The 23,145-nt window shown below is 39.0% G+C and overlaps 1 protein-coding gene and 1 long non-coding RNA gene across 2 annotated transcripts in view; one reads left to right on the forward strand and one right to left on the reverse strand.

Annotated features, from left to right (window-relative positions):
- arvcfb (ARVCF delta catenin family member b) overlaps positions 1-22,549 on the reverse strand; it is a 258,356-nt gene extending 235,807 nt beyond the window's left edge. Inside the window, exon 1 of the mRNA XM_016673815.1 lies at positions 22,153-22,549. The gene's annotated coding sequence lies outside the window, so the exon portion shown is untranslated. The remainder of the gene's footprint in view (positions 1-22,152) is intronic.
- LOC107836767 (uncharacterized) lies at positions 1,814-21,832 on the forward strand. The gene is made up of 3 exons (XR_001662721.1): positions 1,814-1,827; positions 6,283-6,287; positions 19,219-21,832. It is a non-coding gene; the product is annotated as an uncharacterized LOC107836767 (long non-coding RNA).
- Positions 22,550-23,145: the final 596 nt, after the last annotated feature.

Consider the following 23,145-nt stretch of genomic DNA (forward strand, 5'->3'; position numbering starts at 1 on the left):
ACAAATGCTAAGCTAATTATTCACTAGGTATCCATTTATCCACCATCATGGTGCTTTCTTGTAACAGTAAGTTGTTTTTCTTTCCATTGGCATATTTAGAAGTTTACAAGAAGTTGATTGACAGCGTTAAGACCCTCCTCCTGGCTCTGATTGGTTGTTTTTGACAGGAAGCACTACATTTCTGTAGATGACAATAGTCAAAGGCAGTAAAGCTTTGAACTGCCTTCTTACTGAAATGTGCTATACAAATAAACTCAATTTGCTTTATCAAGCTTGGAGGACACATCTAACAGTGATCCAGCAGATTCTCAAGTTATTAATTTTTGGGGGTTGTTGATGCCGAGTTTGGGCACCGAGCCATCCTCTTTAAACGGTCAGATTCCCTAACCTGCTGCTTCTCCGATCCATTTTTTCATTTCCCAGACCTGGCGTTTTAGGTGGACACCTATGCTTTGGCAGCTTTGCAGTTGTGCCACACTAAACTTAAAAGTTCTCTGTTACGTGATCAAAGTTGCACATTTTGAAGTTGTCTTTCGGTTCCTTTTGGGCTGAACTTTGCCTTTAGGAAAGCAGCTAAGTAGCGTCGTCCCAGGGGAGCTACGGCACCATCGACAGGCTCCAACCCGAATGCAGCTGAAATTAAAATTCTAAGCTTGTTTTCAGATGTAGCGGATCAAAACAGTGCTCTCCGACACTGCGAAGCTGCTTTTTCACAGTGAAAGGCACAACATACCAGATGGTGATGTCTTCTGCACTGACGTTCTCATTTCCACCCCCCCAAAAAAATACTTATGCACCCAAGATAAGCGCATTATGGTGACAATGCACTTTCCCTTCCCTATTCCTTAAATTATGAAGCAAGCATAGCATAAGCCTCTGAAATATAACTTGACAGCAGAAGCAGTGAGAAGACTTATCTGATAGTTTTTTTTTTGTTTTTTTTTTTAAAAAGAGGCTTCTCTGCAAATGAAAAGTTGACGTTTTTTTAATCTTTAACATCGGCCTATAAAACTCTTTTCGACAAATTCAGACACTTATCCCTCGAGACTGAATCAAACCGTTTCTGCGTTTGTAAGCATTTCTGTCTCATTCTTTAAGCCTCAAGTCTTGCTAAATTCATCATTGTGGAGTTTAATGTATGGACTGTAATCTCTTTCTCGCCAAGAGTAAAAAACCCAAAATGAGTTATATCTTAGATTTCCATAAAGAATGTTTTTCCCCCCCAATCAATCACTTGCTATGAAGCAGGAACATCTTAAAAAGAAATCCTAAACTGTTTTAATGCAGCATTTCTAGGGAATTACATAGGAAAAGGAAAACTTTTCTAATTTGATTGGACATTGCAATTACAATGCCCAATCAATATGCAATAGTCTCACAGCAAACACAAAAAATCTTAAGTATTTATGGTCTAGTTTCTTCTGCAAATATCTTGGTCCACTTGAAATAAAAAAAGTAACTTTTCAGCAAGATACAGGAGCTTGTTTTAAGTCAATACGTCTTCAATATTGATGAAAACATACCATTTCCATTGGCAGATTATTGCACTTGTAACATGGAAAAAATGTCTTTTTATAAATGAAATCATCTCCCAAAGAAACAAGTAGTTTTTCATCAATATTAAAGATTTATTGACCTAACACAAGCTCCTATATCTTGCAGAAAAGTTACTTGTAAGTTAGTTTTGTCTTATTTCAAGTGTACCAAGATATCTGGACAATAAACTAAACCAAAAATTCTCTAAGATCTTATGCTTTTACAGTGCCTCCATACAACAATCCTTGCAAAAGGTAAGCTAGGTCACGAAGCTTTGCAATGAAACATGGAGTTGTGTCTGAGCTACGTAAACAGCAAATATATTTACAGAACCAAAGTTGCTATAATTGAAGGAATAAAGCACTGCAGCCCTTTTTCCTCTCTTCACAAACTTAAGTTTCACAAACCGAGAGTCTCCTTGGCAGAAAGCGGCCAGAGCTCATAATCAGAACTGATTACGACCTCCGCTATGAAGTGGGAGGAACCACAAAGCTGACAAGGACGACTTGGAGTTCTTAATGCTCTCGCATATTAAAACAGAGCCGCTTCTGATTTTAGTAATGTTTCTGTCACAACAGTGGAATTAGAATAAATGGCCGCCCTTTTGTGAGTCACATCCTACAATACTGGTTTCCTCGGCACTTTGCGTTAATTTGCCTCATCAGGCTCAATTTCAGTACGGTGCAGCAGAATGAAAAAGAATGAGCAAAGTCTGAGCAAAAAAAATAAATAAATTTGGGTTACTGGAGTTTAAAACAAGAAAGAATTGATCTTTTATTTTCCAGTTGTGTTTTTGAACAAAGGAATCTTTTCACTTCTTTTAAAGTATCTGGAGGTTTTGCATAAGTCAAGATGAAATGAGCCAAACTGCAGTAACTACGTAGATACACAAGGTGTGACTAAGTTATGTATGACACCAATACGGCGACGTAAATCTAAGCATTTATTTTCAAAACTAAATTCTAATTAAAATACTATAGCTATTTATATTATGAAAATCTTTCAGTGTCAAGTTTTTCTTAAAAAAGAATTGAAAGTAGATTTTTTTACATAAAAATTTCAAACCAACCTCCTTACTTTATTACTTTAGAAATCCACATTTTACTGCAATTACAGCTCCACCAGAGAGATTGTAAATGTTCTGGAAAACAGCAGTTTTCAATTTCTGCTGTAGGTTCTCTAATGAATTTAAAGTCTGGGCTTTGACTAGGCCATCCAAAAGAAAAACATTGAAATATGAAACCGTTCAAGGCGTGTGAATGAGAAATGCACCGATTGCCAATCTGTAAAAGGCAAGTAGGGACCAGTGGCTGATTTTCAGACATGTGCAGAAGTATTTAAGACGGATCGATAAGATCGGTTTCACAGGTAGGTGTCAGTTGATCACCCAAAATTAAGTAAATTGGTGCCCATTTAACTGTGTGAAAACTTTTAAAAGGAATCATACTTCTGCTTAAACCAACCAGCCATGTGCTTTGGTTGCTTTGTGAGTGTCTCTTTAAACAAGAGATCTTTACTTTCTTATTAATAAATCCTGAAGAGGCGAGTGGCCTGAAGTGTTGGAACCGAGCCTGAAAAGACACAGAGCAGCATTTTACTCCTGCCTCAGGCGGAAGCGTGCGATAGTGGTGATTACACTTGTAAACCCATGCTATAAACCGCAGCGTACCACTATCTGGTGCACAAATATAAATGAGGCTACACGGTTAAACTGCACACGTATGACGCATCAAAGCCAGTTATAAAATATCAAAAATGCCAGTGGCAGTACTGAGAAATTATAGATTGGTACTCTGAAAATCAAATGCAGTCAGCAGGACTGAGACGACACAAAAGGAAACATTTGAAGGTTGGGGGGGGGGAGTGGATCTGTGCAGCGTTTGAGTTATTTTACTGTGAACTGACCGGCTGCTGAATGGCCATGTAATCCTCCGCTGAAATCAAGACTCACTTCAGTTGTAGTAAAGCTGAAATTAAGAGCCACGGGAGGCTTGCTCAGGGCCCAAATGTGAAAATTACACACACACACACACCTGAAAGACATTCCGTATTAACTTAATGGCTGCACACTGTGAATTATCTACAGGCCATCCCTCTCAACGTTACCAGGGTTACGGCAGCCCTGACATTTTTATTTTTTTTCTCCGCGCACTGCTGTAGTTTCCACTGTGTGCCGCTGAAGCTTTACACTGCAACAATTTCTAACAGGAAAAGAATGAATAGAGGTATATTGTTGGCTCAGGACTGCAAAATTACAACTTCATATTGACTTTCATGCTCAATCTTTGCAGCTTTATGCGCAGAGAAGTCTGCAATGCTTTCAGCAAAGAACCTGGATGAAAGAGACAAAAAAAGAGGAGAGTATGGTGGAACTGTTGTTCTCCTGTTAACAGGTCTGCAGGCTTTCCCCGAACTGCAAGGTGAAACGCAGGTCATCTGCACTTTTAAATTTTGGCTGAGCATCACACATCGCAGACTATTAATTGCAAATGTGAGGCGACAAGAAATCTCCAGAGATTTCTCAGCTGCTGTGCATCTCAGAAAGAGAGCAGATGACTGCGTCTCAGGGCTCGACGGAAACAGCTGCCTGGTTCCTTGTGAAAGCTGAACTCTGGGGTTTGAACAAGTGGAATGACCTACATGTACCCGTGACTCAAACCGTTAGCCAAAGATCAGCAGGATACCTTCATTTACAAATACGGTCGAGACCAACAGTCTTCATACAACGGACAGAGATGGATTGAATGTTATTTTCATTCAACCAAGAAGTTGTTTTCTCAGAGGAAATGACAGCCAGCTAAAAAAAAGAAAAATGTAGACGGGGAAACATTCAAGGAAGAAACTTGTATGAGTTACAGTAACATTTATGTTACTGTAAAGCACAGAGACTTGCTGGTCACCACTTCACTGTTCACATTTTTGCAGGTTAGAACATTTTATACTCTACCTTTTTTTGGGGGGGTACAAAAAGTCCCCATCTGTCACCGGACACCAATTTGTACCTTCCTTTGGATTTTTTCCCCCATTAAATTGCCAAAGGGACAAACTGACCTGTTGAGTGAACTTCAGTAATCACCAGGAAGGCTCAACATGTTACAGCAAAGTTCCTGTGTTTTATCCCTGTGAGCGTTTAACCTTGGTCTTTTATGGAACATGACGGCGTTGGGAACGCTAATCTGTTTCATACTCACTTCTAACGCTGTTGCAGTAAACGATCACGTAATTAAAATGATGAGGGCAAGTTTTTAATAGAAACTTCAGAATCCATTTTATGCATTTGGATGCGTTTTTTTCCACCTGGCATTTTTATTTATCGTGTTTTATTTTGTATATTTAAAATATCTTCCAGTTCCAAGTTAACTAGTCTTTAAGAAGGCAAACTGGCATCGTTAGATTTGTTGGAAACTGTCTCAAAAAGACAATGTACTTACATCACACTTAGGTGGATATATATTATAAAATTTTAATCGCTTGTGGTTATATTTGTACTAATGTTTAACACATTAACACAAATGTGTTCATTAGTTGAGTAGTTTGTCAACTACTAAGCCACTTCCCAATGAGGATCAACAAAGTATATTTTATAATCATCATTTATCACATTAACTTCTGGGACAAATTATCATCCAGCATAACTGTCATAACAAGAGAGATTCAACGTCATACACATGGTGTGACGTTGCCTCTGCTAATGGTACAAATAACTAAAAACTGTTTATATTTGGTGAATTGATCTCCTGTGGCGGAAAATTACTACAAGTTAACATCTGCTGATCATGTTATATTAAATGCTTGTGAACTCTCACCAAAATAACTTGTTTGGGCTACACACACACACACACACACAAGTTCTTTTTGCTGCAGCTGCATGAGAACCAGACCGTCTCTCCCATGTTTTGGATTCCTTACCTTGGTGTAAACCTATGTGTTGACTGCCTAGAGGAGCTTTTCATTCAGAACTTCATTATTGACCTTCTAACAAGCTCTCTGTATTGTGCATAATATATGAATGAACCTGACTGAATGATTTCATCTAACAATGCTTGGTAACAGCTTTTTTTTCCACAACAGAACTGCTACCACTTGACTGCATATGAATTTAAAATGTTCTTCCAATGATGTAAGCTGAGCTACAGGCAATTGCAAAAAAGTAAAAAACAAGATCAAAAAGTCACATCTGCAAAAAGGTTCAACGTTAAAAAAAAAACACCGATTTCCTTCAGCTTTAAGAGTTTCAAAGCAACCGAATCTTTTCTCTGTCATGAACTGAACAATGCCGATGAGCTCAGTGTGCATGGAATCTGAAGAAGTCTGCATGGAGGTTGGCATGCAAATGATCCCTTGCAGACACTGTGTCTTTGCTGGCTTGGGAAAAAAAACAACACATGGGGATCAAAAACACTTGTAGTGGCTAGAAGCAGCGAGCCGTGTGGGATTCATTCAGAGGGATGCAAGGACTGAATTAAAACACACACGCGCGCGCTCACACACACACACACACACACACACACACGGAAACCAGTGTGTCCTCACCAGCTGTTGGAGAGGGAGAGCTTTAAGACGCCATAGGCTGAAACCCAAAAGAGCAGATTATGAGGAAACAGGAAGAAATAGGTTAAAAAGGGGGAGTTGGAAGGGGATTGCTTTCATTACCAAACTGGAACATGTTAAAAGCCTGGCGACGGCAGTGATTCCATGTCAATCCATCACACAGAACACGGGCCATTGCCTTCAATACAACACAAGTAAAAGTTGCTCTCTAAGTGCGTCGTGCAGCAAATGGCATCATCAGAAGAGAATGCACTGCTGTGTTTGCAAAAGAACAGCCCAGAATGTTCATATCATCTCCCAAACAGCTGAATGCAGATTGCAGACCCAGCAGGAGCAGCTACATGGCGTGGCCCTGCGAGAGGACGGCGCCGCATTCGGAAGCCGAGTCGAACTGCACTCCCCTGCTGTCAAACGATTGCAGCAATATCCTTCTGAATCAGCGTTGCTTATACGTGGGCCGCTCGGCACAGACAGAGAGAGAGAAAAAAAAAAAACACACATTAACATCCAGGGTTTTATTGGGACTGGAGATTATTTGAGGCAATTACAAGATGGAACTATTCTTGCCAAGAACATTTCGAGCAGACACAGCCCTAAGCTTTTCTCCGCACAAGCAGTTGGCAGCGTCGTAATGTGGGGCAGTTAGCTTAATCTACAACACCCGGTAAACACACTTTATTCATAGCAAGGCGATAAAAGAAACAAATAGGATAGAGGATTATTATTCTTTTTGATGTTCCTGATCAGATCTCAAGCTGACATTTGAGTTTCTTGGCCGTCTAAGACAGCTCATCTGTGGGGGCCAACTAATCAAGGTATTTAAAGGAATTTTTGCCTTTTATGCAATTCAAACAGATTAATGGAAATACTGTGGAGTAAATGTTGGCGCTTGATTATTTGAATGTCACAGGAGCTTGAATTAATACAATCCCCAAAGTCGACCATGGTATGGCTTTATGGCCGTTTAATCTCTTGACTCAACAAAGTCCAGAAAAGGTCAGAAACGCTGGATTAAAGCTGAGAAAAATGTTGTTGAAGAAGCATGACAAGAGTAAGAGGGGCTGGGGGTGAGAGAAGTGTAATGCAATGTTTTGTTACACTTTAAAGAGTGACCTGGAGAGGAAATCAAGACAGGAAAGATAATCAAAAGCAGCCAGTGAGATACAAAATGAAAAAGAAGCAGGTGGGTTGATTTGGGGTGAGAGTCCTACGCCCCTTTCAGATTCTAATTCCACAAACATTACTGATCACCTTGTCTTTTGTCCGATGTTTCTCAGATCAAAACTGTTGCATCATGCGGTGCCTCCAGTCTGTGCACAGCCATCTTTTGCATCATGCTGAGTTACCCTGGTTCCACAACCCAGTTTAACTCCTTACAGTTCCCAGTGGTTACAGGTTATTGACTAATCTAAACAAAAAGGGAAGAGAGTTAGATTTTAGCGGTTGTAGGATTTATCTTTTATCTTTGCCGATTTTCCTGCCAGTGCTAGACCCTCACATTTGTTTGAACAAACTGGACTTTCTAGGCAAACAGATTGAAGCGGACTAATAAGGGCTGGTGTGAACGCACCCCGAGTGTCTAATCATAATGCCATCCTGTGGAAATTTTCTTGGCATGTCTCAGAGGGGAAAGTGATCCAAACTATATACAATCAATGGAATCAGGATATATCTGGTAAGGCTAGTCTACCAGATCAAATGTACCTTTTGAAAACAACAACCTACACGTGCTTTTAATTAAGCCCATATTTGTGTATTAAATTTTATTTAATTGCCCCGCTGTAATATTTCAATCTTAAATATGTTTGTTAGCTCCAAGCAAAATAAATATACATGTACACACACAAGCCTAGAATATCTTGTCTGCATGTATTTAACATGTTTCACTTAGTGAATTTGATTACTACAGCAAATTAACTTTTCAATCATTCCTTTTTTTTTTTTTTTAAATGACTGCCAAGTCATTTCTGACCCAAAGTAAGCTGAAGGACATTACTGGGGAGACGAATGTCTACGTTTCCGTGACACAAACTCAGAAAAGCAAAAGACAATAGTCTGAAGGGCTGACTGGGGTGAAAGTACATCATCTGAGTGACATTTTGTTTCACAATTTATCAAGTTAATATCGATTACTACTTTACTTATGATGTGATATCCTTCATAACTTTGTTAATTTGCCTTCTTGTCTTATTTTCTATGCCTATAACAATCAGGTAAAAATGTCTGACAATAGCTTAAGGAATGATAATATCAAGAAAGACATGCTTAAACTTACTTTTAGATGTTATTTTCACAACTCTTATAGACCTATATACCAGCCAATCTGCAACCTGCTTTCAGTGACAAGACTACAAATACTCCACATGCATCTTATAGATTGTTAAAAAAAAAATAAAATTATGATATGAAAACCAGCGAGCAAGACTCATAGTTAGACAAGCATCATCGAGCATCTCTGCCAGAAATTTCAATTAAAGCAGCCAAACACTGCAAACATACTGCTAGTGTGGAGCTAGTGCAATAAGCCAAGTCTCACAATCCCTCAAGAGAGCCATCCACATCGCTCTCCACTGCAAAATGCTCTGGGACAAACTGGGCCCCCGGGGGACGTCGATTTCTTCCTTCGAAAAAGGAACACAAAGGAATCACTTCCTGGGATGAGAGTGTTCCCCCAACTCCCTCTGGGAATCCTTCTTTCTCGTCCTTACATAGACCTGTCACTCAGTCTCCTTCCTCTTCTTCCTCTTTTTGTTTTATGGCAGTTGGCAAACAACTTATAGGTGCATTACCGCCACCTTCCAGTCTCCTTCCTCCATCAACTCAGTGGTTTAAAAATCTACTGACAGCGGCTCAGAAAGGCAAAAGCAACTAATCCATCAGCAAAAAGCTATATATATGTATAAATAAATAAAACTGCAGAGCAAATAAAAACTTACAGAGATTGTAGGACAACTACAACTCGGAGGCAGGGGTGAGAAATGGCAACAGAACCAGACAAGCTAATCAGAGGCAAATGGGGAACAGCTGGGGCAGAATGCAGGCAGAGGATAATCAGCTAATGGGGAACAGCTGTGAAGAAGAGCAAACTGAGGAAAGGTGTGAGAAGACTTAAGAAACTCCAAAAATATAAAGGGGAAAGGCCAGTAACCCAAGAGAAATAGATACAAATGTACAAGGAAGAAAATAAGAATAAACCAAGAAACTAAATAAAAAGAAATTAACCTTTATGGCAAGACGTTTCGAACAATAATGAGTAAAGATGCGCCACCCAATGATCTTACTTGCTTTTATGACAAAAATGTATAATATTTTCAGTAACATTTATATTTACTTTAAAAAAATTCAGGTGGTCATCCAATATTTTTTATATAATAAACCCACTCTTACCATGTGAAAAACATTTACGCAGCATTTATTCATTTAATTTTAAAATATCCTCAGCTGAAATAAACTATTAATCCACTGACCTGATTTTATGTAATAGCTGGATGTGAATTTGAACTGTGCGACTATGAACACACCTCATGTTTTTGTCTTTTGACACATATTATTTATACTTAAAAAGGCGTCTCTTTTAAGTTCTTAACAATAATGTTCCCTAAAGTCAGAATTCCAGTTGGGAAAGTTAGTGATCACAGAGCAGACCTGAGTTTAGCTTCCAATATTTGTGCCTGGAGTAACAACAACAACAACAACAAAAAACATAGTAAAAGTTCCAAATTTAAACTTTTTATTGCCACAACAGACAGTTATCTTAGTGGCACAAACAGTCTTCAGTGTTTCAATGCCTACATAGAAAAAAATATATTTTCACTGACTTGTACTGCTAATAACAGTTAGCTCACCCACAATTAGCAAATTCCACTGCAAAACTCTGTATCCATTCATCAAAATAACAGTAAATAAATGTTGCAGACATATATTATTATGATTTCCACACAAGTTGAAAACACTATTTCTCCCAGTGAAAAAGTTTTCAGACAAACTTAAAGACAAGAAACGGGCGAAAGATGAAATCCAGTAATGCTAAGCCTTCTTCCTATCTGTTCATCTCTTTACTTCCTTGCGTACAAATCTAAAGCTGTGAAATCACCCATCATTTACCCAGCAGGAACCACATGCACGGGACTAACACTAATATCGGGCTTGCAATTTTACGCAGGCATGGACCCGCACACCTGCATTACACGTATCAATTCGCATCACTTCGTAACTGTTAAGGCGCTTGCGGGTTTCCGTGGTGACCTCTGGATGTGAATGCAGCGAAGTCGGCTGAACGAGCAGAAGTAACTCAGGCACAAACGGAGCACCACCCTGCAGCAGCAGCAGCAGCTCAGACAGGGCCTGCTGGAAGTGAGGTTTTGAAGTGGGGCAACTACCAGAATAAGAGGATTACAGTGTTTAAGGCACATAAGATGAAGGGGAGTTTGCACAGATACCATAGCAACAACCAAGGACATGCATTTGAATTTACTTGTCAAAGAAGGGATGGGAGAAAAAAAAGGGCTAAGGTTGTCTTTGTTTTTTGTTCATCAGCAGTCAAGTTTAACAGGATTATGTGGATTCTAATGCAGACTGAGCTTCAATTATTCTACAAACGACGCTCCGGGAGTCCTTGGAGTAATTACCTACATCCATGTTTGCAAAAATCTACTGCAGTAGATGTCGGTCAGTGGCTGAGAAAAAAAAAACCTTCATAACCACTGCAGCGCTGACCTCTGTGCTGCAAAGCTCTGCAGCAACAGGAATTGATTTAATCACAATCACAAAAATTGAACAGCACACGAAGCACAGAGCTCCGTATACAAGACGTCGACTCTAAAAACAGAGATCGCTCATGGACTGAAGATGGACTCCAATTCTTATCTCTTAAAAAAACTCAAACCGGCTGAATTCCAGTCACCAGAATCTCTCAGAGTGAGATGGGTTCATTATCATGGTCTGGGAACTTCTTGCCAAGAACATTTTGCAGTAGGAGGCAGGAAAAGCAGCCGGCGTCCACCGTCGCCCTGTCCCAGCTGGGCAGAGCTCCTGGCATTCAGAGTCCACAGAGGACCTCTGCAGCGCAAGCCCTGCACATCAAAAACCGTCCCACACATAAAGCCTGGCATTGATGAATGAGCTGGCACCTCCTTCAGCACATTCATGTTGCGACAGTGTCCCTTTATTCCCACTGCCAGCTCTTAGGTACGGGAGAAAAACATCTTCCTGTCTTCATTTGACAGGCCACTTCATGAGGCCGTCTCACATGACCCCCTGCATAAATTAGGTGCTTGACCACAACGCGGTCAAGCACCTAATTGTGCATGTTAATTGTGCGTGTTAGATTTTGATATTCGATCATATTTGATGTGGGTTTTTTAAGGCTTTTTGCCAGGACCTTGGTCTGTCTGAGTTCTTTTGGGGTTTGTTTGTTTCTGTGTTCCTTACTTTCTTATTTTTTGTCATGATCCGTGTTTCTGTGTATTTAATTTTAAGGGTTTTCTGTGTTCAGTTTCTGTCCTGTGAGTCTCTGTTGTCTCTGCCGCTTCCCCATTGATTGCTTCCCAGGTGTGTCTAGTTACCTGATTACCCTCCCTGTGTATTTAAACCCACCTGTTGTCTTTGTCTTTTGTCGGGTCCTTGTCTATGATAGTTTGTCTGCTGGCACAGTTGAACTGTTGAGTCCTGTGTCGGCATTAGCTTGTTGCGTCAGTTTTTGTTTAATTCAGTTGCTACCGGTGCTGAGCCTGTTTCCGCTCCGCTCTGCTGTGCTGCCTGAGATCTGGACTGTTTTTGAGCTACACTCTTCATTAAATTCATCATTTTCTTCTACAACCTGCGTCTCTCCTCACCACCACCAACCACTCCACATGACATTTTTATTAGATCAGTGTTTTTTTTTTTTTCTGTTTTTTACTTTAGCTCAGCTTAGTGGTTCTAGTTTATGTTAATGTCTCGTGTCTAATTATTCTTTCTCACTCTAGTTTAATTATGCCTAAGTTTAGTTATTCCTTAATGTTACATTCATTTCACTGTAGTTCCCCTGATGTGACTCCATGACACCTTCAATTTGGCTCGTGTGGATTTGATTAAGAACTTTTGTCATTTCTGTACAGTAAAACTACTGACCTACAAATCAATAAACAGGTGTATATAAAAATATCATCCATGTTTGTCCCATATTTGTATGGCATTAAGAGGATGACCAGTACTTGTGTTTTTCCATTTAGAGCGCTGGTTTACACAGTAAATTCCATGTGGGTGAAATTTAGCAGATACTCTGACGTCCCGTTCTCCTGAATGCAGCACGGAGCTGACGGAAACACTGAAGAGAAGAAGAATTCAGATTGATACAGCTGCACTTGTATCCATGTTTAATGTGGCAGAGCACAGTTTTTGACAAGTAGTTCAAACTGGTGGTGTTATACAAATCACTGGTTTTTCCTTTTGTTTGGATGTTTTCTTGTTGTTTTGTTTTATTTTTGCAAGACTTAGCAACTATGATACAAGAAACAAAATGGCTGCTGTTATAATCAAAATTTGAACTGAAATTTTTCGCCATTCTGATTGGCTGCTGTTGGGCCGCCCAAATTTAAATTGAATGATGGTCGTATTTGTCTTAGACCTGTAAAACCTTCTGTTCACGTGGCTCTTTCTGCTCTGTGGGAAACTAATAATTCAGAGATGTCCAAAAGTGACGATAAAATCATTTTTGGCGAATGCAGCCTAAACCTTATTTGATGTGGCAGGGAGGTACGGGACCTGAATAGTGGATCGATAGGGGGAACACTGGCCCAAAAATGGTTGACGACACAGCTCTACACAACGGCTGCAATCCTATGAGGCAGTTTCATATGTTGACCAGGTTTGTTTGCATAAAGATCAAGAAAGTCTGACACCAAATAAGGGATTTCCATTGGAGTCTTGAGGAGACACATCGGGCTTGGTGAGAACAGAGCTGTCCATTTGCATCAACATCATCCAAAAATAATGAGTAAAAACAGGCATAAACTAAGTCTGTGCTGACAGATTCTTTTTTTTTTATATGAAGCACTTTATGCAAAGTTAAACTAAATGGCTGTACGCCTGTCATAACCAAAATTTAAAAAAAAGCATTTCTTTGAATGCTCTCCTCATAGCTCATTAAACTAAGAAAACAGTCAAAACATTGAGAAAGCCTGATCTCATTAATCCCTTAAAGTCTAATTTATTTGGCTACTTGCTATGATTTTCTCACCTAAAGCCTCTGAAATGACTGATGCTCTCTGCCACCTTTCTCACCCAAATTGCGCCTCCTGTGAATGTCCGGGAAAGATGAACGGCGCAGCAGGAGAGCAAACATCAATGAAGCGAAGAGAAAGACCTTCAGTTTCTCTAATTAGGTTCGACATCCTGAATCCGAACACATTCACACCTACAGGGAATTTTTTATTTTTTTTTACATTTTATTCCAGTCAGTAAATGCTTGGCCGGCCTGCATCTCGGCGTCATTATAGAATACGTGATTTAATTGTAAATACTTCCTGCTCTTTGAGGCACAGCACAGTATTTTTACCCCGTTAACAGATTTTGTGTCTTCTTTTCATCTTTGCTCATTTAGAAAGCTGAAGTAAACAGGTTGTTGAGATTTCCATCTTTGCTCTACCTGTGGCTTCAGATGAGTCATCCCTGTCGGCATCACATATCGTCTGAGGGATTTCATTATCTTGAAAAGCACCAATGCAGATGAATGGTTTCACTAATAATGCCGTTTTTGTTTTGCATTTTTATTTAATTCAGCAGGAGACGTTATTGTTTCCCGATGTGACAAGGTCTATTTTGGGAGCACTTCAGTTTCCTCAACTGTTTCGTCGAGTATCAGGGAAGTCAACGCAAGACGATGACAGGCAATAAATGTGACATAAACTTCTACATATGGAAAAGCAGTCAACTATAAGTTTCTACTTGCTGAAAGCAATAGTTTGTCAATTTTAAAGCTTTCCCAGTGTTTCACTTTTGTTGGAATCTTTAGCTTAACAGCGTTCTGATTGTAAGTCAGAAAAACACATGAATTTTCCAAATACGGAGAAGCAGCATTCAGCTTTATGTGCCACAAATCTGGAACAAACTTCCAGAAAACGGCGAAACACTGAGTTCTTTTAAATCAAGAATAAAAACCCACCTGTTTAGAGTCGCCTTTGAAGCATAATAAATGGAACATTGACCATTATATTCAATCTGTAATGATGATTTTAATGGTGGCAGTCAACAATGTAAAGTTTGTTACTGGTTTCACAAACTGACGACTTTATAATGTTTACATGACTTTTTTTCACCCTTTTGTTTTATGCAATTTGAGCTTCCTTGTTGCTAAAATGTGTTAAACCTGATTGATTGATTGATTCACTCATTGATACAACAAGTAAATAATGGTGCTGTTTAAAAACAATTCCAGCCTCACATAACAAGTCTAAGTCCAATCTTTACAGGTCAGGCATAAGGTCAGTCTAAAGTCTTGGTTTTCTGACTTAAATCTGACTCAAACCCGAGTCTGAAGCTTGAGCCACTATCATGTAAGTTCAGTTCATTTTCTAATTTTATTATTTGGCTGTTAACAAGTACACTGTAAAAAGAAAAAAAAAAAGAAAAAACTCTAATTTACGGTAAAATACCGGCAGTTGTGGTTGCCTTCTGATAACAGAGATCTTAGTATCTCTAAACAGACGCTGCCTGCTCTACAGATGATAGAAGAGATTTCGAAACGAAAGGCAGACTTAACATCAAAACCTAGAGCATGAAGGAGGTCTTTAAAATCAAGTCGAATAAGTCAAGGGGAAGAACAAATGTGGATTCCTTAAAAAAAAAAAAAAGAGAAACACAAACAGCAAATACCTCATGTTACACTTCTTCTTGATAGGGCTAGAAGGCATGGACCTCTGGAGATTGACTAGAGAATCTCACTGCCTGTGCCAGAGAAATATAAAAATATTCTTCTCTCCCAGTGAATTTCCTCTGTTTTTCTCTTCGAAACAATTACCGATTAAACCAGACAAATTGTACGTACCAGCCAGACGCTTTATGCCCCCCCTCCCACTCTCCCCGACAGCGGAAAACCATTTCATGATGTGCCAACTTCATTTCACACTTTGAAGCTTCAGTGCAGAAATCCAATAGAAACAAAGCCACAAATTATCAGCAAGTAAGGTAGCAGCCACTTCAAGGATCCGAGGACTTCTTCGACTTTTGAATTAAAAAGAATCCAAAAATTAGGAAACCGAAAGACACAATAGAGAGTTGTTGCTGGGAATCAGAAGAAACGGTCGGTGGAAGATGATAGGCTTGGTGCAGCGTCCTGTTAAAGACTTCCTCTAGGATCGTTACATCAGCCAAGCAGCGGAGGACACAGAATAACGGTAAAGAAGAACAGTGATACAAAGGAGCATGTCCCAGGCACCGATTAAAGATAACCAGCACAAGACAACATCATTGGTTTTTCTCTACAATCTTTGTTTTTTTATTGTTGTTTTTTCAGGCACAATAGGTAATTTACTCATGAAATGACACAATCTGCACAAGTAGCTCAAAATTAATGGATCAGGATGACTAACATTGTTTCTGCAGGGAATCTTTAGGCACTTCACAATCTAACCTGATGGCCACTCAGAAGGCTATGAAGTGATCATAAATTGATTTTTTTATGGAACATGATGATAAATGATAATTGTCTGACATTCGATGATTTGGAAAGACCAGGATCAATCAATCGATCGATCAATTTACAATGGACCCTGGCCTATTTATGGATTCACTTAAATGCAAAGTTTTCTGTAAAATAAATGAAGAATCTTACTATCCGATGATTTTTTTTGGGGGGGCGGGGGGGTGGCGGGATGGTGAAGTTTCTATTGTTGTACATTTTCATACAGTGAACACAAACACAATGAAATTGGGGCACAGTTCCACAATCAATCAATAAATAACATATACTATCTAAGACATTCAAATGAAATTGCAGCTTGGGAACCTGTAATGCAAATGCTGACTCAGTGCTGAGACCGCAGAGTCAGCTAATCGGGTAAATTCAAGAAATCAAACCGCATTATGTAATTTTGTCAGCAACTGAAAATTGCATGCAAGAATTACATCCCACTGGACACGCCCAAACATTTAAATCTAGCTGAAGCACAATCATCTTCTTCAAAATATTTGGCCGTGTGAGCAGGAGTGTTGCTCTTCATTTTTTCTTTCTTTTTTTTTTATTGTCTTTCCTCTCTTCATATGGCACATCAATGTGCACCCTGAGCTGATCTGTGCTCCTCTGTTTACAGTGCTCTGGGCAACTCCAGCGATTACAATTAAGCCGCTCTTATCCCTGGACATAATCAAGGCACACCAGAACGTAGCGGGTGGGGCTAATCCGTCAGTGACACAGAGACCCAAAGCTGGGGAGTGGAGCAGGGAGGTAAACTACAGCATATATGGAGAGCTAACAGTCGACAGACAACAATTTTCTGTTTACCGAAATCTCATTTGGAGCAAACTAAAGAAAAAAAATATCCAATTACGACTCAAAGAGAATATTCAGAGTCAGCATGTGTTTGCGAATCTTACTGAGTTTTTTTAATAATAATAATTAAAAAAAAATTAAAACCTTTTTTCAATCTACCAAGGAAGGGGGTGAGGAGGTTGGGCAAGGTTTGGGAATAGTCAGGAGAGGAATTCAATCAGCGCTATCTGTTAATGCAGGGCCCTGACACGGGGGGCGGCGTAAGAAAAGGGGAGTGGATTATCAGCGAGTCAGCATGTTACAAAGCTCAGGCCGCTTGATGCTCTAATAACAACGCAGACGGAGGTCCCAACAACTGGGCAGGGGGAATGATGCTGAGAAAATCTGATTTAAAACCAATTTTGAAACGAGCGTCACTATGTGTGTGTGTGTGACAGTAAGGGGGCTGTCCGCTCTGACCCTGCAATTTAAGGACACAACCACTCACTGAGCAAAATAAATAAATAAATAAATAAATAAATAAAAATAATTAATCCCGCTGAGAATATGACTCACAATAGCAGCATCTGAGCATTGCCTAATAGTAACGCCACTGGTACGTGTTGGGATTATGGAGGAACTCTCATGCAGTTCTGAGGTTAACATCGGTTTAATTTCACTTTCAATTTGTGGATTTTTGAAAACATTTATTATGGTTCTAATAACAAAAAATAAAAATAAAAAAATCTGCAGATATTCCACCTGCAGCACTATGGCTTCAGTTCCCCTGTTGGTGCCTGGATCCAACTCAGCCAAAATTCCTGACGTAGGGACGATGTCAGTGCAGTTTTTAAAGGGTCTGAACTCCACTGGAATTAGATGAAACAAATAAAAATGGAATAAATGGACGAGTCAAACGTAGAGTGGATTTTTGGAAAATATATATAGCGATGAACACATTAATCAACACCAGTAAATGATACATCTCATAGGATATTCAATATACAGAACATTCACTGAACTCCAAATCAGAACCGCACAGCATTCTGGGAGATGTAGGCAGAGGAAAGGCTTTGGCTGCTCAACCTCTCACAACTAGCTAAGCAAGGTGGGTGGCATCAGCTAACTCACTCACTCTTTGGTCAGTTTTGTTTACTGAGACTTCATAATTTGCTTTATTTGGTGTTTCTATTGTTTTGTTTATTTATTTGGATATTTAAAATGACTTCCAGTTCCAATATCTGTCAAATTCAAATTGAAAATGTATTGATCTTTGAGAATCTGTTCTTGCATTATTAGCATTATATCACCTGAAAATGCTCTTAAAATAACAATAATATTGTTCATCACAGTTATTTCTGGGACAATTTATCATCCACCCAAATTTGTTATGAGAGGGCTAACCAGAGCACACCATAATAGTTAAAATATTTAACTTTTTCATTTTTTTTTTTCCATTGCTCCTGCCAAAGATTCCTACAACTGGGATCATCATCAGCACCAAACTTACTTCACTTCCTGTTCTTGTGACTAAAGTCATAATTCTGAACCAGAAAAAGATTCACCGAAATAAAAGTTACGCGTTTTAGTTCACACTTTGTTTTACCGGTTCAAATAAACTTTCGAAGAAAAAAAAAGCAAGGCTCTCTAAATCTCCACAACTGTTGGATTTTCGCTAATTATTTTTTTGCTTATTCGCAGAGAGAACAACAAGAAATCAGTTCTTTAGGTCCTACAAATGCATTTTAACCCAGCAGGCGCCTTTTTGTGCACACACCGTTAAAACGAAAGCACACCAATCCAATCCAGTTCTTAATTAAACCAATAAAACAATTAGTTAGGCAAATGAACAGAGATAAAAACTTGACTTGAACAAGAGGGGGGAAAGAATTTAATGGACACCTGAACAAAGTTTTGCAGTCGCATCGCCTTGACTATCTAGACAAAGACGTGAGTTATGGGCTTTGCAGAACCGGTGAGGCCGTGCAGGTGCCAAGTCAACGGAGCAGAGTCAGGATGGGTAGGCTTCGGGGCTGGAGAGAGGGGAGAGCGTGGAGTTTGGAGGTGAATGTTAATCACTTCAGGAGCAGAAGTCAGAGCGCTGCAGGTGCTTCCTCTACAAAGAACCATTGACTGGACTGGCTTTACCCCAAACCGCTTGCTATTGCACCCCGCTTCAGTCAGTTCACAGCCACCGGAACGCACTTCCCATGCACAATCCATCACAGCCAAGGAACCTCTGAATCACAGCCACTTCAGCTTTCACACACACATATCTGTCATAAAAGTAACCTGTTAGACAATATATTCGTTTTTTGTACTGTTAGATTTTTTGTTTGTTTGTTTGTTTGTTTGTTTGTTTAAAGGGCCGGTGTTATGTAGATTTGACTTTTTTGACCGTTGTATCATGTTATAATGTTATTCTTTCAACAAAACCATCCATGCACTGTTGCCTTGATTATTTCATGACAACAGTGCAGGGATGCTTGAGACATCCTTTAATCTCCCTTGACAACAATTCAGCTGGGTGAGCCTAGCTCCGCCTTCGAGGATGAAGCTCCACCACTGACCTGTAGTTTCCCCTCCTCCTCAGCTCCTTCAGACTAGCCATGACCAATTAGCAAACACCTGGTGGATCTGCACATCAGCTGAGCTCATTACAGGAGCTACTTCACAGTGAAAAGCTGATGTAAACATTGTTAAATGGTTAATAGAGAAGCCATGTTTTGATGACTTCCTGAAGGTGGAGTTTCAGAAAGAGCAGAAGTTTCTTAAAGAGACAGAGGCCCAATTTTAAGGCTTTAAATTGTAACGTCACATTTTTTTACAGTCATGCTTGATATACACATCAATTTTATAGCAACTGAAGTTAGCATAGTTACTCGACAGTGCACCATGTGCCTGGAAATACATAATACAGTCCCTTTAATAAATGGTCTGTGTGAATCAGAGGACAAATTTAAAAGTACCTTGCTTCAGTCTCAATACACAGATGCTCAACTCTTAAATGCTGCAGTCTTTAAGAAGAGTAAAGACAACAGAATAAATACATGGCACTGCAGTGGCTTCTAAAATATGATTCACATTTGGATATGAAATGCTACACAAACCACACAACTACACTGAGATGGGTGCAGGGCTAACACAGTTAAGAGAACATTTTCTCTGTCTGCAGAACATAACTTGAAACATATCTACATTGAGATACACATGGTGGTATTAGGTAATTTCTTTTCCATCGATTACATTTATAAAATACACTGTAGGTCTTCCATAGCTCTAACCCACACACCAAAGTGTTATGCATTACATTTCTCCTGAGGACTCCGTGTGTGTATAGTCAAAATACCCCAATGTCTTGGTGATGTGATATTTACAATACAAGTCTCTCAGTTAGCTTAGTCTGAGTTCGGACTAGTTCTCCCTTTTGTTGGTAAATCAAATTTTGAAAATTCTGCATTTTCTTATTTTCTCTTTCGTTTTTTTTTTGTTTTTTTTTAAACAACTAACACAGTGTAGGTTAGTGTAGTTGTTTTGAGTTGAATACAAAATGAGATAGATATCGTGTTTTTGCTCTGATGCGTACCTGGGGATGATGCAATTCCTTGTTTTTCTGTTGGATTAAAAGCTACCACTTCTATCAAAGAACCTGCAGCGCATTTAAAAAATATATTTTTGAATAGAAAAAAAATTGAATGGGTGAAAGCAGAATTGGCGGGTCAAAGTTCTAAGAAAGTGTGAATTGGTTATCGGCAATATAGAGCCCGACTGGCACATCTACATTTAGTATTTCATAGCAGCAAAGGAAAAAAGGAAGGAAAGAGAAGTTTGATGTAATAAACAAAATGAAAAGGTCTTCATTCCAGCTAGCTAACCTGCACTGAACACTGACTGGAAAAAGGAAGGTATTCATCACATTGTGCAAATGTGTAAGAGAGCCAGCAAGTATTATGTAGAAATTTTAACTTTAGTATTCATGTCTAGTCCTCCTCTTTACCAGAGCTTTGCTCACTTTTCAACAGTTATTGATTCTGGTCGATAACTGTTGATAATGGTCGATAATGCTGAGAACAATTTGCTCTCTAACTGCAAGTGAGCACAAAATGCATCATGTTAAAATGTCACTGTGCCAACATGTAATTTCATTTCAAGAGGCCGACTGACAAATAAAAGATCACTGCTTTTTAAGGTCTGAGTCCATAGATACTGGGTAATAAACTCCAGACTATAACAAAAACTACAGGGATTGAAATGAATAAATGAAAAAAAAAATCTTGGGTTGCCTCTGTTCTAATTTCTCATTTCCGTACTGTTTTTGTAACCTGTTATTAGTATTCCTTAGCTATTTGTACAAAACTTTACAGTTAAAAACAAAAGTTCTATAAAGAAAAAACCCACTGATTGTTGACACCGTCCAGCCAGTAGACAAAGTTGCCTTGAATTGAGCATTCAGAGCTTCACAATGTATCAGTTAAAAGAATGCAATATTAATATCCCTTAGCACTGCTTGCAATTTAATACGGACCACAATGTTCCAGGCATCAGGAATTTATGTTTTACATGCTAACAATATATCAAACCTATTTAATCTTGCTGCTGTGTGTACCCACATCTGACACAGATAATGATGCCCCCAAAGTGATGAAAGCAAAAATAAAGATGAGAAAGAGGGGAAAATATGAATTAATACAACAGATATGGGCTTTGCAATTATAATGATAAAAAAAAACTGTCAATTGATGATTTTCTAATATTTTTATCAGGATGTATTATTTCAGGAATATTGAAAATGACTGTAGGCAAATGTCTTTGATTTTATTGAGTAGCCAATATATATAAAAGACACTAATATCAACAACACAAAGTAAATATCTTAAATCTCGAGTTTCAAAGTGAATGTCCATGCTAGCAGTAAGTGCCTCCTCCAGCCTCCTGGGGCCATTAGAGGCTATCAGGTGTGAAAAAGCTGACCAGAGCCAATTAAACTTTAATGAGAACTTTGTCTGAGGAGGTCTTTGCCGATGGTTGTTCTGAAACCAACCCCCCCAATCCAGCGTTTTACTACATACTAAAAAAACAAGAACCCCATCCGTCAAACTGTTATATGGCCGCCCCTTCTCCAAATAAGGTGATTACAGGAGGGGGAAACCGGAAGACTCTCCATGGTAACTCCGTCTCTAACAGGAGGAGCAAAAACAATGGACTACTATAAAGATGATTGACAGCTCGTTGCGGCTAGAGCTCGTTCCAATTCACTGCATCCATTAGCAAGACAGGTCCAGGACTATCGCGACGAGCGATAATAATAGTAATAGATATATTCCTCAGCCTATTTTGCGCAGCTAAGCCCTCATTAACACTAATATCCCCTTCAAGTCTCATTTTAACTAGATAACTGTAAACAAAGCCGATTCTTGCGTCCTATGCCGTCGTTACGTTTCATGAACTAATTCCTCTGTAAGGAAGCGTGCATCTTTCTCAGTGCTATCTGACCGCGTTACTACATGGCTGCTATTTAATTTTTTTTGTCACACCCACCTCCTACTGAGCAGCAACGGCACGAGCCAAAAACTTGGCATTACAGCCACAGCACAGACAGCGGGGTATTGCAACTGTACCTCAGTTTCTTCTCCTGGTCATCGTTGTCCTCGAAGGCGAAGTGACTCTGCCCCCTGTGAGGGAGCGGATCAGAACTGGAGCCTCAGATGAACGCCGTTATTTTGCATGCAACTTAGCTGCTGCAGAGACTACTCTTTTTTTTCTTTTTTCTTTTTTTACAAGCTCCAGAATCTCCGGTCGGACCTGCCAGCTTTGTGTGTCTCTCCGGTCGAGTGCCACATAGGAAAAACTAAAGCAACCCAACTGCTTGCAAAGTTGCATTCAAAGTCATTATTAATTATTATTATTAATAGTGAATTTAGCAACTGCGACGTTGAGTTGAATGGAAAGCAGGAGCACGCTTTATCCCTCTCATCAACAAAAAGTGCTGGATACTGTCGGTACGGCGAGTCTGTCTCCGCCCCACCGCCACTTGTGCAGTATTGGAGGAAATTTCAGTAAGAAATGTCCTCCAGTTATTAGAGTAAATATGTTATTTACTCTAATGACTTAAGTAAATCTATTGCGCAGATGTAAATACTTCATGTGCGAAAATTGTATCAAAAATATGTAATTTTTTAAATGACCATACTAAATTCCACAAAAAATAGTTAATGAGTATCTGTACCCCTTATTTGTTTTTATCTTATTTACCTATAGTCACACTGAATAAATTACAATATTAAAAAGTTTATTTATTTCAGTACTAAATTCACAAGTGACACATAGATTCCTTTCACCGGACTTATGCTTGCAAGCTTTTATTTTCACTAATTATGGTGGTTTTCCGCTTGTAGTTCATGAAAACACGACATAAGATTAAAATATTACATCAGAACAATAAAAGAAAACATTTTTAAGTGAGTTGAATTAAAAGTATATTTACCTGCTTAAAGGTTGTTATTTTCAAAAGGTACTTTTAATTTGACGTCGTATCGGAACACTTATTGTAAGTTACTGGATGTGATAATAATAATAATAATAATAATAATAATAATAATAATAATAATAAT

This window comes from Poecilia formosa, unplaced genomic scaffold, assembly GCF_000485575.1.
Source record: "Poecilia formosa unplaced genomic scaffold, Poecilia_formosa-5.1.2 Scaffold82, whole genome shotgun sequence".
Lineage (NCBI taxonomy): Eukaryota > Metazoa > Chordata > Actinopteri > Cyprinodontiformes > Poeciliidae > Poecilia > Poecilia formosa.